The sequence below is a fragment of the Pyrus communis genome, chromosome 1 (genome assembly GCF_041283825.1).
Source record: "Pyrus communis isolate YQ-2024b chromosome 1, ASM4128382v1, whole genome shotgun sequence".
Classification (NCBI taxonomy): Eukaryota; Viridiplantae; Streptophyta; class Magnoliopsida; order Rosales; family Rosaceae; genus Pyrus; species Pyrus communis.
In genome coordinates this window covers 22,350,447-22,364,895 of record NC_142565.1, presented here as the reverse complement: position 1 = coordinate 22,364,895, position 14,449 = coordinate 22,350,447, and positions in this window count along the sequence as shown.

Sequence of the window (14,449 nt, the reverse complement as noted above, 5' to 3'; positions counted from 1 at the left end):
CAGATGTTAATCTTTTTGAAACCCCAATTGAAACTAACGTCTCTTTTCGAAACTCCAATTCAAACAGATGTTAATCTTTTTGAAACCCCAATTGAAACTAACGCCTCTTTTCAGAAGCCCCAACCATCAAATATTTTTTCTTCCTTCAATTTTTTGTTTCATCCTTCTTGTTTTTTTTTTCTTCCTCAAACTCATAATCAAACTAAATTAAAAAAAAAAAAAAAAAAAAAAAAAAAAAAAAACCCCAAAAGCCTAGATAGGAAACATATCCTACCTTGACAAAACTTTTTTTTTTTCCCTTCCAATCTCTTTCCTCCAAGGCATTGAAACCATACACTTTTCTTCTCTTTATTCTTCTTCATGGCAGCGGAAATTTATCTTCTTCTAACAATTGTAGACAATCTTCACCCTCAGTTCATGGCCTATGGGTGCACATAGAAAATTAGCTTCGTGCACCCACATAGATGCACTCACAACAAAGTTCAACGAAGAATTGAACTCTGCTCTAATACCAAGTTGAAAATAAACGGTTTATGACAAATATAAGAATTCTCTACAATCTCACAATTCTCAAATACTACTTCAATATTTTATTCTTCTCCATAAGGAGGTATTTATAAGATTACAAAGGAGCAATACTAGGGAAATAAATCAAAACAATTCTTTGTCAACAAGACAAGGAAACCTAGACCAAATAAAATAATATCAAAATCCTAATTAAATCATATAAAATCACTAATTAAATCAAATCCTAAAATAGTTTCCGTTTTATTTTCCAACCTATCCACCTAACTACTTTGACTTCACATTATCAAAAATCATCAAACCATTTAGTACAATGGATATGCTTTGCATATCATAATTTTAACCCATGATAATGTACCTTAAGTACCTTAAAACCATGACTAACACATCAAAATAGCCAAACTTGATTTTGCCTACTAAATAAGCCATATCTGATCTAGTGCATTTCTATAAGAAACCCCCACAGTTTCAATGTCTTATCTCACTCTTTTTTGCTTTTCTAAAGATAACATTAGTTTATGTTGTGTCTCTAATCCAAATTCTTTGATTTTCTTGGGTTTCTTATCAAGACTTGGCTTATGGCAACACTCAGTTGATTTGAAGTTGCCATCACATAACTTCCTTTTAAGAAGTTAGCATCAATCATTCTAGGCTCTACCAATGTTCCATGCATCTCTGTAACTCATAGCACCACATTCTAGGGCCTTCGTGCCTCACTAGCCCTTATAAGAAAAACTCTTCTTGGCTTGTGTCCTTGGTCAGAACCAACACAATTCAATTGCTATTTTCTATTTAAGATCAAGATAACTCATCCTAAATGAGTTTACACGCTAAGATTTGGCTATGGACAACAGTGTAAAATTCATTGCCAAACATGACTGAGCCAGGGCAAAACTCTTTTTCAATGTCTTTTGCCCAAATGTAATAAAAACCATGTATATATGGTTCTTAAATAAGGCATAGATCAATCTGCTTTACAGACATGGTTATTAGGCCTCCCAATTATATCTTTGGCCTTTAATCTCATCTATAGATATCATCATGCTCATTTCATTTCACATATACATGGTTCTTAAATAAGGCATAGATTAATCTGCTTTGCCCAAATGTAATAAAAACCATGTATATGTGGTTTTTGGGTACGATTTGGGCGTGGTGTTTCAGTAGATGGTGGACGCATAGATGGTGAAGGGGACTTTGTAACCATTTCCATCGAAGAGCTTGTTGTCGTGGCTTTCGTTCCAAGCATGGTGGTTTGCCTTTGTGCTTCACGTCTGACTAAACTGTAGCACTCTTCAATTCCAGGAATGGGTTTCATTCTTAAGATTTCACCCCGGACTTGGTCGAAGCCACTATCCAATCCGGCAAGAAAATCATACACCCTGTCCCTTGAAAGCTCTTCCTTACAGGTCCGGAGATCAGTCGTGCACACCATCTTGATAGGACGTCTTTTGTCAAGATCTTGCCATACTGTCTTTAATTCTGTGAAGTATAAATTTACCGGACGACTGTCATGTCTGGTCTGTGTAGCTTTGCATCTCAGTTCATAATACTGGGACTCGTTTGATCCATTGTAGAACATCTAAGTTGCACTCTCCCAGATATTCTTCACTGTTGGTAGATCAATGAAGAGACTCAACAGGTGTGGTTCCATGGTTTTTAACGGCCATCCTCGAACAATAGCATCTTCGGTGACCCACTTTGTGTACCCTGAAGAGTCTTCCTCCATAAGTGGAATTTTTCCAGTCAAATATCCATGCTTGCCGAGGCCTATAGCATGGACTTCCATTATCTTCGACCAAACTTTAAAATTTGTATCATTCAATCGAATTCCAAAAGGAACGCCGCTGATGTTGGTAGACTCAACCGAACTGGACATGGGTTGGATGGTAACCAACTCTCCAAGCTTTCTTTCTTCTACCATCGCACTAGGTTTGTTATGATGTGATAGATTAAATATTGTAGCTTTGATGATTACAAAGCCACAAAGATATTTGGGTTTCTAGGTTCAAATTTCAAGAACACCAGGGTTTGGGTTTTTTTTAATTTTTTTTATGCAATCTTTGTTGCAGATTGCATGGACTGGTTAGACTTGTTCTAGGGTTTGGGAAGAGATAAGCCGAAACCTGCTCTGATGCCAAGATGAAAGTATATGTGTTTAGGGTTTAATTGTATGTTATTATTCTTGTCTCTAGGAGGCATATATATAGTTATACATGAGGTCCTACAATTTAGGAAATAAGAATCCGAAACATATAATGAATCACTCATATGACCCTATTCTAATTACATTCCTAAAATATATATTTGACTCGCGCCAACACTCCCCCTCAAGTTGGTGCGTAGATATCCCCCATGCCCAACTTGTCGAGTGAGTCTTGAATGACGTTTGTCAAAACTGCATGAGTTAACACATCAGCGAACTGTTCTTTAGACCTCACATACGGAATGTCAATCAACTTATCATCCAACTTCTCCTTGATGAAATGTCTATCCACTTCCATATGCTTTGTATAATCATGTTGGATTGGATTATTGGCTATCTCTCTTGCTGCTTGATTATCACAGTATAACACCATAGCCTCTTGAGGCTTGAATCTTATTTCAGTGAGAAGAATTCAAGTCCATAACAATTCACAAATCTCATGTGCCATACCTCGATATTCTGCCTCAACTATGGACCCGGCCACCACGTTTTTCTTTTTACTTCTCCAAGTTACAAGATTTCCTGCCACAAATGTAAAGTGGCCTGATGTGGAGCAACAATCAGTAATGTTCCCAGCCCAGTCGGCATCGGTATATCCCTTTATCTCCATATGCCCATGTTTCCTAAATATCAATCCTTTCCCAGGTTCTCCTTTTAGATAACTCAATATACGCATTACAGTTGCCATATGATCCTTACTAGGAGAATGCATAAACTGACTGACGATGCTAACTACATATGCAATATCTGGCCTTGTAAGTGATAAGTAGATCAATCTTCCTACTAACCTCTGGTACCTCTCTTTGTTAGTCGGAATTTGATCTTGGTATATTGCCAGGTGATGATTTTGCACAATGGGGGTTTCTGCTGGTTTACATGCCAACATCCCAGTTTCAAAGAGAATATCTAGCACGTACTTCCGCTGAGACAAGTAAATACCTTCATGAGAACGAGCAACTTCAATTCCCAGAAAGTATTTCAAGCCACCTACATCCTTCATCTCAAAATTCTGAGGAAAGATAATTTTGTAGTCTCTTTATCTCTTCTATATCATCACCAGTAAGTACCATATCATCCATATAGATTATCAACAAAGTGACTTTATCTCCCATGCGTTTGAAAAACAGTGTATGGTCTGCATTCCCTTGTTTGTAGCCGTAACTCTTCATTGCTTGGGTGAACCTTCGGAACCATGCTCTGGGTGATTGTTTGAGTCCATAGAGAGCCTTTCGAAGTGTACACACTTTTCCTGCTCCATTTAGTACTTCGTATTCAAGTGGAAAATCCATGTATACTTCTTCTTCCGGATCTCCATGTAAGAAAGCATTTTTCACATCAAACTGTTTCAAGGGCCAATCAAAGTTAGCAGCTAATGACAAAAGGATTCGAATAGTATTCATTTTTGCAACTGGAGCAAATGTTTCTTGATAGTCAACTCCAAATGTCTGTGTGTACCCTTTAGCTACTAATCTTTCCTTGTATTTATCTATGGATCCGTCTGCCTTGTGCTTTATAGTGAATACGTATTTACATCCCACTAGTCTCTTCCCACGTGGTAGTGGCACCACGTTCCATGTTCTATTTTTTTGTAGGGCCTCCATGTCAACCTCCATTGCTTCTGTCCAACAAGGATCTTGCAAGGCTTCTTCCACTTTGGTGGGAATCTTGATTCTCGCCATTTGATTCACCAAAGCTTGATACTTAGTTGATAATCGATGTGTTGACACATATTGTGCAATTGCATATCTCACTTTTCCATCCGGAGAAAACCTGTCAGGTGGTTTCCCACGGTTTTGCCTAGGAGGTAAGACATAAAAATTCTCAATAATACCCGGGTTATGAGAACGTACCTCTTGGATATCCTCAGGGACATTAGCATGTACTGACAGAGGTGAATGAGGGTTATTATTTGCTGGAATTGCTGCTTCGGTGTGGTCCATTTGTTCGCTTACTGACCCAAACAAATCAGGCCCATTTTCAAGCCAAGTCTGAGATGTTCCTCTCAGCCCAATGCTGCACTCTGCAGCCGGTTCTTCTCGGTCAAACTGACCGGTTTAGGCAGACTACTCATTTCAGTCAGCGTTGGGGCCGGGGAAAAGTGGGCCTTTTTTAACAATTTGATCCAAACTTAGGCTTCTGCCAAGTGAGTTCGCAGAAACCTAGTCAGTCATGTGGGCAGCATGCTGATCACCCATATTTTCTTATTGGTTGAACCCAAGCCGCCCACTTGATAGCTCCAGAGGTATATCAAACCACCTGTCTTCGTCCCGTGTATTACCCAACTCCTCCTGACGAGTAGAGTGTGTTTGATCAATAGCGAAGAAATCTCGGTTTCGGAGAATGTGACATACATGGTGATGTACAAATGCTTAGTCGGTGGATGATAACACCGATATCCCTTTTGTTGGCTATTAAATCCCAAAAACACACAACAAACCGCACATGGGTCAAATTAATTACGTTGATTTTTGTGAAGATGCACATACACCACACATCCAAAAATGCGAGGTGATAACTGTAGGGAGGATGAAAGAGAAACATGATCGGTCAAGACTTCCATAGGTGTGTGAAAATTATGAATCCTAGACGACATTTGGTTTTAGAGATAAACAAAATAAGTAACTGCATCCACCCAATATGTGTTAGGAGCCTGAGGTCCAATAAGAAGGGCTCGAGTGGTTTCCACGATATGCCTGTTCTTACGTTCCGCCACACCATTTTGTTGTGGAGTTTGAGGACAAGTGGTCTCATGGAGAATGCCATGTTCCATGAAGAATTGTGAGAGTTCTGAATTAAGATATTCTTCACCATTGTCGAATCTGAGGACTTTAATATTGAGAGAGAATTGATTTATGATCATTGGATAAAATTGTTGGAAGATTTGACCAACGTTACTTTTCTGCTTCTTCGTATAGAGCTATGTCATTCGAGTACAATCATCCACAAATATAACAAACCAACGAATGCCATGCTGTGTAGTAATTGGTGAAGGACCCCACACATCAAAATGAACTAATTTGAAAGCCACTGTTCTTTTATTGAAACTCAAATGATACGAAGTACAATGACTCTTTGTAAGAATGCAATCTTTACGGTGAAAATCAGATTTTGAAACACCACTAAATAACGATGGGTGTAATTTTTTCAAGTAACCAAGAGATGCATGTCCTAGTCGACAATGCCATAACCAAATTATTTTGGTCTTACTATTGTAACTGCTACGCATTTGATTGACTTGGCCTGGCACCACTTCCTCCACATAGTATAACCCTCTCCTTTTAGTACCACACCCAATGATCACCCCATGTCTAGAAATCCTAAAGTAGGCAAAAAGTAGGAAACATTAGTACAACACAATCCAACTGTTCCGTAACTTGAGCAACGGAAAGTAAATGATTTGATATTGAAGCAACAAGTAATGTATTGTGCAGAGATAGAGAAGGAATAAAGGCTATTGAACCAGCTCCCGTAACCAGTGCAATTTCTCCATTTGTTGTGATAACATTCTCCTTTGGTGAGAAAGTCATGTGATGAAACAATGACTTGTCCTAAGTCATGTGATCGGTAGCCCCATAATCGATTATCCACCCAGAATCACGTTTAGTGGATGCTATGATGCAGTACTAATTTTACCTGGATCCTCATTTGAAATTTGCTTAATTAGAGATAACATTTGTTTATTCTCCTCCTGAGTTGTCGCAGGTTGTGAAGCATCCAGGACCGTGGCCTATTCTTGTTTGCAGACTGTGAGCACCAGCTGCTGACCTGGGCCCATCATTACTCGCTGCAATAGCAGCTTTCCCAACATCAGAATTGTGTCCTGCTTGGTTTGCTGCCACGACAGCCCCTCCAGTTCCATGCTCGGCCAGTTTAGTCTGGCCTGTGCACTTACCTTTAGCTCTCAATTATTTTCTACTTTCCCAATACCACTCTGGAATCCATGTATTTCAAAACAAGTTTCCTCAGTGTGCCTCGTTCCATTACAGTGATTGCAATGAAGCTTGTCCTTATCAATGTCTTCTTAGGTACTGTTTGGGCGCGATGGTCCAGTAGATGGTGGATGCATGGACGGTGAAGAGGACTTTGTAACCATTGCCATCGAAGAGCTTGTTGTCATGGCTTTCGTTCCAAGCATGGTGGTTTGTCTTTGCACTTCACGTTTGACTAAATTGTAGCACTCTTCAATTCCAGGAATAGGTTTCATTCTTAAGATTTCACCTCGAACTTGGTCAAAGCCATTATCCAATCCTGCAAGAAAATCATACACCCTGTCCCTTGAAAGCTCTTCCTTAAGGGTCCGGAGATCAGTCGTGCACACCATCTTAACAAGACTTTTTTTTGTCAAAATCTTGCCATATTGCCCTTAATTATGTGAAGTATAAATTTACTGGATGACTATCTTGTCTGGTCCGTGTAGTTTTGCATCTCAGTTCATAATACTGGGACTCGTCAGATCCATCGTAGAACATCTGAGTTGCACTCTCCCAAATAACCTTCGTTGTTGGTAGATCAATGAAGAGACTCAACAGGTGCGGTTCCATGGTTTTTAACAGCCACCCTCGAACAATAGCATCTTCGGTGACCCACTTTGTGTACCCCGGAGAGTCTTCCTCCACGAGTGGAATTTTTCTAGTCAAATATCCATGTTTGCCGTGGCCTGCAGCATGGACTTCCATCATCTTCGACCAAACTTTAAAATTTGTATCATTCAATCGAATTCCAAATGGAACACCGCTGATGTTGGTTGACTCAACCGAATTGGACATGGGTTGGATGGTAACCAAATCTCCAGGCTTTCTTTCTTCTACAATCGCACCAAGTTTGTTGTGATGTGATAGATTAAATATTGTAGCTTTGATGATTACAAAGCCACAAAGATATTTGGGTTTCTGGGTTTAGATTGCAAGAACACCAGGGTTTGGTTTTTTATTTATTTATTTATTATTATTATTTTTATGCAATCTTTGTTGCAGATCGCATAGATTGGTTAGACCTGTTCTAGGGTTTGGGAAGAGACAGGCCGAAACCTGCTTTGATGCCATGATGAAAGTATATGTGTTTAGGGTTTAATCATATGTTATTATTGTTCTCTCTTGGAGGCATATATATAGTTATACAAGAGGTCCTACAATTTAGGAAATAAGAATCCCAAATATATAATGAATCACTCATGTGACCTGATTCTGATTACATTCCTAAAATATATATTTGAGTCACGCCAACATTTGAAACGTGTTATTGCCACATGTCATTGGGAATATTAATTCTAGGCGCAATGCAGTGATTAGTCCAACTTTTTCTTGTGGTTGGGAAATTTCAATATGTTGCATCCCTAACATATATTCAAGCATAAACTAAAATCCAAACAAGATTTGGATTTGCTACTAGAAATGGAGAAATCCATTGAAACAGTCACATACATCTCAAGAAGCCACAACCAAAAGGTACCGTTTCAGAAATGTCTCTTTGAAGAGAAAATTTGTTCGTCAGGTATTTAGGCTATCCTCATTGACCTAGAGGTCCACTTGAACATGGAAGAAACTTTGCCTTTAATGGCTGTTACTCGATTCAGTAACACTCACTTTCTCTTCGATCACAAGACCCGTTAGAATGTTGGAGCAATATTAGAAAATATGAAAATAATAAAAGAATTTCATTGATAATAATCATCAAGAAAATCACACCATAAATGTGTACAAAATTAATATAAACAACATAGAGAGAAAGTAAGAAAGACTAACAAACTTAGAGATTGAGACTTGCATAAATGCAATGTCCTAAAGACAATTTCGTCCTTACTTTTGTGCTTGTAGTTCGGTAGGCATCTGTCTCCCAGGATTCAACAATCTATAATCCGAAGTCGAAGCACTTCAATCTTCAGATCTTGGCTAACTTCATATATTCCGTGCTCTCAAGACACGACTCGAAATTTGACTAACAATGAACAAGAGAAACAAAGTGGGAAAGCCCTATTTCTCAAGATTAACAATTAACTCTAATTTTCTCTACCTTTAATGATAATGGTTTCATGGGTTTATATAGAGCCCATGGTGTTGTTTGGTGTAAAGATGCAACTATGCATCTATGTAACTAACACCACTCATCAAGCTGCATGTCACAAATTACAAATAATATAATGTAATTCTTTGCATTAGACGCAACACTCACCATAAATGTGACAGCCCGTCCCGGATTTTTCGTATCGTAGGGGTAAAATGATGGTTTTTCCCCTAGTGGTTATGTTTCGTGTGTGGTTGTTTTTGGGGTTTTGGTTGGCTGCATTTGGACCACACACACACACACCCACACTTTCATCCTCATCACCTTCCCTGTCCTGTGTCTCTCTCTCTCTCTCTCCATTCTATGTTTTCTGTACGGACAAGAACCAAAGCACTCAAAAACATTACGGATCGAGGAAGGAAACTATACCTTTGTGTTTGTGAGGTTCATACGAGTTCAACCATACCCATTTCAGGTAAGGAATCCTACGATTTCACGTCGAACTCGAGATCCCCAATTTGGTCACTGTTCATGCACACGTGAATTGTTGCGTTTCATGGAATTTGAAGCTTGTAGGAAGCTTAGTGAGGTCCTTAGGAAGCTCGGGGTGGTTTGTTTGAAGGTTTTGGACGTCAGGATTGTGAGTTGCAGGCTTGGCCAGATTTTGTGAAGTTTTTCCGGCGAGGTTCCGTTGGTTTTAGGGCTTGAAAGTTGTAAGGTTTTGTTCTATTTGTTGTAAGCTTCATCTTGGTACCAATTTCGTGAAATTTGGTTGAAAAACAAGTGAGAAACAAAGATTAGAAAATTTTCCAATTTTCCAGCAACGGTGACGGCGCCGAAGGTTGGCCGGAGAAGACGACAGAATATTCCGTTAGTTTGGATGGAATATTCCTAACGGCGTTAGGTTAACTTTAATGGAATCTGTTAGTTTTAATGAAATATTCCTGACGCTGTTAGTGTGCCAGGCACGTGCCTGCGCATGGGCGGCGCGTGTGGTCGTGCCTTGGCCGACGCGTGGTGGGGGCACGTGAGACGTCGAAAAATTATTTTTAAAATATAGGGATGTTCGTGAGGTTGAGTAGATCACGTTGGTGTATTCATACACCCCATTTGAGCATTGTATCAGAAGTTATTACCTAGTTTTGGTTATGTGCTTGAAATTAACGTTTTTATAGTTGTTTCGCATATAGGTAAGACCTATCCTGAGGACGAGCGCAGTCACTTAAGGTAAGGGGGTTACGATCCTTCTACATACCAATGAGTGGGCTTTTGGTTTTCTGTATATACCTATATACTTGTGATTTTCCCAGAAAATGAAATGAAACGTTTATATGTTTTAAATGCCATGCATTGCGTTTGCCTATTTAATTATGCATTAGTAGTTGCATATATGTATGTTGGTGCTGCGGACGCACAGGTAAGTGACAGGTAAGTTATGGTTTATGGTTGTGATTAGTAGTGATGTGAGATGCATAGAGAGCTCATAACCTGCACCCTCGATGTTAGTGCTCCCGCCCAGAGAAGGGCATAGTCCTTCACCTGATGTTCACCTCCCACACCACACGCTTATCTTGGATCCAAGTTAGGTGCACAATCCTGTCATACAGGCCACTATAGGTGGTTCCGACTCGTAGGTGACCTGCGATTATTCGCCCAATCTTCACATGATCGTAGCACTTAAGCGTATTTATTTACACCCAGTCCTGTCGTACATACCACTTTAGGTGGTTCCGACTTGTGTGCAGGTACAGTTAGTGAGTTGGAGATTTGAGCTCTAGATTCAGTCGTACAAGTCATGTTAGGTGACTCCGGCTGACAGATTATATGGCATTGATTGACATTACCTGAGTACTTAGATTTTATGTAGAGGCATTCGACATGGCGTATTTTTGAGTATGTATTCTATATGTGTGTATATTCTATTTTCTGGGGAACTATACAGGTTTTATGGCGAGGGGTTAGAACTTTTGTTAATGAAATGGTTTTGAAAAGCTTTGTTTTTGCCCACTCACACTTTCTGTTTTGCACCCCTCCAGGTTCTAGTTTGGATTGCTCTGTTGGTGGCTCTCGAGGGATTCACGGCATATCTGACAAATTATCACTATTGTAGGACCACCTCTGGGTGTGTTTCGTTAGTGTTTGTTCCTTTGGATTGCACTAGGTCTTCTGTGCTCTGAATATTGTTTTTCACACTTACGCTTGCACATGTATGTTAACTACCCTGTGTATAGCTTGGTTTTTATTTATTCGTACTTTTATTATTATTCTTAGCTTCCGCACTGTGCACATGGTTACATCACTTTCACGTGATGGCCAGCATGCCCTGTTTTCGGTCGGGGTGTGTCAATAAACCCAGTTTTGAGTTTTGTTTCATTGAAAACAAATCCTAACCTCAAGTTCAAAAAACAAGGTTTTGGGCCGAGACTTCTAGGCGTGATTCAGATAATTTCCAGCCATCTTTTGAACTCAAAACATGTATAAATTGATTCCTCATGTTGTGTAGATGAATTTTCATGTTTGGATAGTTTAATTTGGTGGAGAAATGAGAAAGTTATAATGATTTAAAACTTGCCCAGTTTCCGGTCCGCCACTTTCGAGGCGTTTTCCGGCCAAATCATGCCAAGATAGTCATTGTGCAAGGTACCAGTCTCTTTGTCTCATCAAGAACTATGATTTCTATTTTTGAATCACTTGATTACGTTGAGTATTGACAAAGTTATGGACGTTGAAAGATTGCCCAGAAATTCCGACGAGTTACCAATTTTCCCACAGACAGCCTTCTTTCAGGCCATTTTCCGACCACCTCCGAAAACCATTTGGACTTCGAGCGGGCATAATTTTCTTCTACACTTATCTAGCTTTGTTTGGTATATTATGGGTTGAATTTGGTTGAGAAACAAGTGAGATATAGAGTTCTAAAGATTGCCCAGGAAATTTGCAAAATCTGCAGAATCCGGTGAAATTTCGTTAAGGTCCTCCACTTGATTATTATAGTAATTGATGATCTGACCTTTGGATCATCACTAAAATTTAATACATTATAGTATGTAATACTTGAGGACCATAGGAACTTACGGATCGAGAATCCGATTTATGGATCTTCCCGAATTAGATTTGTAAGTTCATAAAATAAAATGTTAACCGCCACTTGAATTTGTAATTGGCGGAGATCCAACTGTTGGATCGTAATGAAACTTTAGTAAGATGTTTTAGAAGCATAATTTGGATCTTTGGAAGTTACGGATCGGAAATCTGTCGTGTAGATCTTCTAGATTGAGTTACATAGGGTTATGTACCCTACCGTCGATCTTTGACCGACGGTTGACTTTTAGTCAATGGGTCTCATATTATTCTAGAACGTCCTTGGGGATGTGTTTTATGTCAGTTACATATTCTATCAATAAAATTTCTGAGACATGATTTGATAATTGTTCTAGGCGCCGATCGTTCATGATGCCTCGATGTGTGTGCTAGGGAGTGTAGCGCGGAATCTAGGTGAGTGGGCTTTTGATTTTCTATATATATGTATATACGCTTTACATTTTCCTAGAAACTATTTTAAATGTATCTATGTTTTAAATGCCATGTCAAAATGCATCACATTTTAATTTATACATTAGTATAGATATGCATAATGTTGCATGACACTGTGGATGCTCAGGTAGGTGAGTATATGTTGATGATAGAGATTGTAGTGTATATGATTGTGATTAGATACATTTAGTACTCATTATCCTACAACCCGGTGTTAGTGCTCCGCTCGAGGCCAAGGCCTAGCCTTCACGTGATTGAACACCTCCCGCACCACATGCTCACCTTGGATGCAAGGCGGGTGCCAGCCTACCGTACATACCACATTAGGTAGTTCCGACTCGTAGGTGACTTGAGATACTTCGCACAGCAGTCACGTGATCGTAGCACTTGAGCATACTTATTTACACCCAGCCTGTCATACAGACCACATTAGGTGGTTCCGACTCGTGTGCAGGAATAGATTTATGAGTTATTACTGAGATATCAGGTGGTTCCGACTCGTGGTTCCGACTCTAGCTAACATATCATTTTACATTGGGTCATTTCACCTAGCTTACATATTTATTACTAAGATACTCGACATGGCATATACTTGGTTTTCAGTGCTCTTGAGCATGATTTCTATATACGTACAAATTGTTATTTTCTGAGAAATTATACAGGTTTTACGGTGGGGGGTTATTATGTTTAGAAAGAGAAATGTGTTTTTGCAAAAGCTTTGTTTTTGCCCACTCACGTTTTCTGTTTTTCACCCCTCTAGGCTTTAGCTGCTGAGCGATCGTATTGACGAGGATTCTTGGTGAATCTCAGCATATGTTGCTACCTCTGAGGGTATAATCCTTATATACTCTATTGCACTTACTTATGCTCTGATGACACATGTGAAGTGGGTTCATTCCCGCTCACCCGCGCACTCTGGTGTTTAGGCACTCTTAGGTTTAAATTTATTCACGTTTTCCACATCACTCCACTTATTGGCTTTGTCACCTTCCAGGTGTCAACCATCACAGCTTGATTCGGAGTCCTAGTGGACATTTTGGGTTGCGATGTGTCAATAGTGGTGCTTTTAGCCGTCATAAAAATTACTGTCATGTTCTAGTGCTTTTATTCGACAAGATTTATTTTTATTTTCAAACTTCCCGCTTGTTTTGCATACGGAATTAGTGGTGTTGATTGTGATCGATGCAATTAGGAACTAGCCAAGTGATGTCAGTTGGCATAGTGTATTATTGCAGTGTGTGTCAGATATTGGTGTTGGTTTTTTCCGACATAATGGTCTCTTCCCCCTCCCCGTTTCCTTCTTCCCCTGTTTAGTTTTCGTCAGTTCTCCTTTCTTTCTCCTTCTCCCTTCTCTTCTCCTATTCTTCTCCTTCCAATAGCCTTCACCACACCTTATACCTTTTTATGTTTAGCCTCCTCCTCTTCCTCCTCCAACTCCTTCTCCTTCAACCCTTCAACCCTTTTCCAAAAACCCAATCTTCTCTCGAAATCCAATATTTTGCTCCCCAAAAGATCCATTTTTTCAACTCAGAACATTTGATGTATGCAAATGGAGGCAGAATCGCATCAGCGCTCTGTTAAGATTCACGTAATCATCGGCTCCATGTTCATCAGCAAGGCCACCATGCTACTTCGTAAAGTTCAATCCGAGAGAGGCGACGACAAGTTTGACTCCCCCACTTATTCTGTTGCATTTTTTAGTTTTGAAGTCTGAATGTTTGATAAAATAAAAAGGTATGAATTTTCATTTGTGCTGAAAAGGAATAAATTTGTTGACTATTTGAGTGGATATTAAGATGTTGAATGTTTGGGACGAGGATCCTCTCCGGATCTCTCTATGGGGATCCTTTAATCTTGGCAATCCACAGAAATCATGCTATCACAATTAATTTTTGTTTTTTTTACACAAGCCCATGTAATCCTTCTGCCTTTGTGTCAGTTCACCCGCCTTACCGCCATCTTCTTATTCTTCTTCCATATTTGCCAACATATCCTTCAATTCTTTTATTCCCAACCATATTGGGAAAAATACAGAGCTGCAAACCATGTTTTTTTATTTTATTTTAAGTCTAGGAAAAACTGAACAACAATCCAAAAGCCGTCGTCGTGTTGGCTGTATACGATGGGTTTGGCGGCTCTGTACCTACATCGGCTCTGACGATGGCGACACTTGCGTGTTCGCCA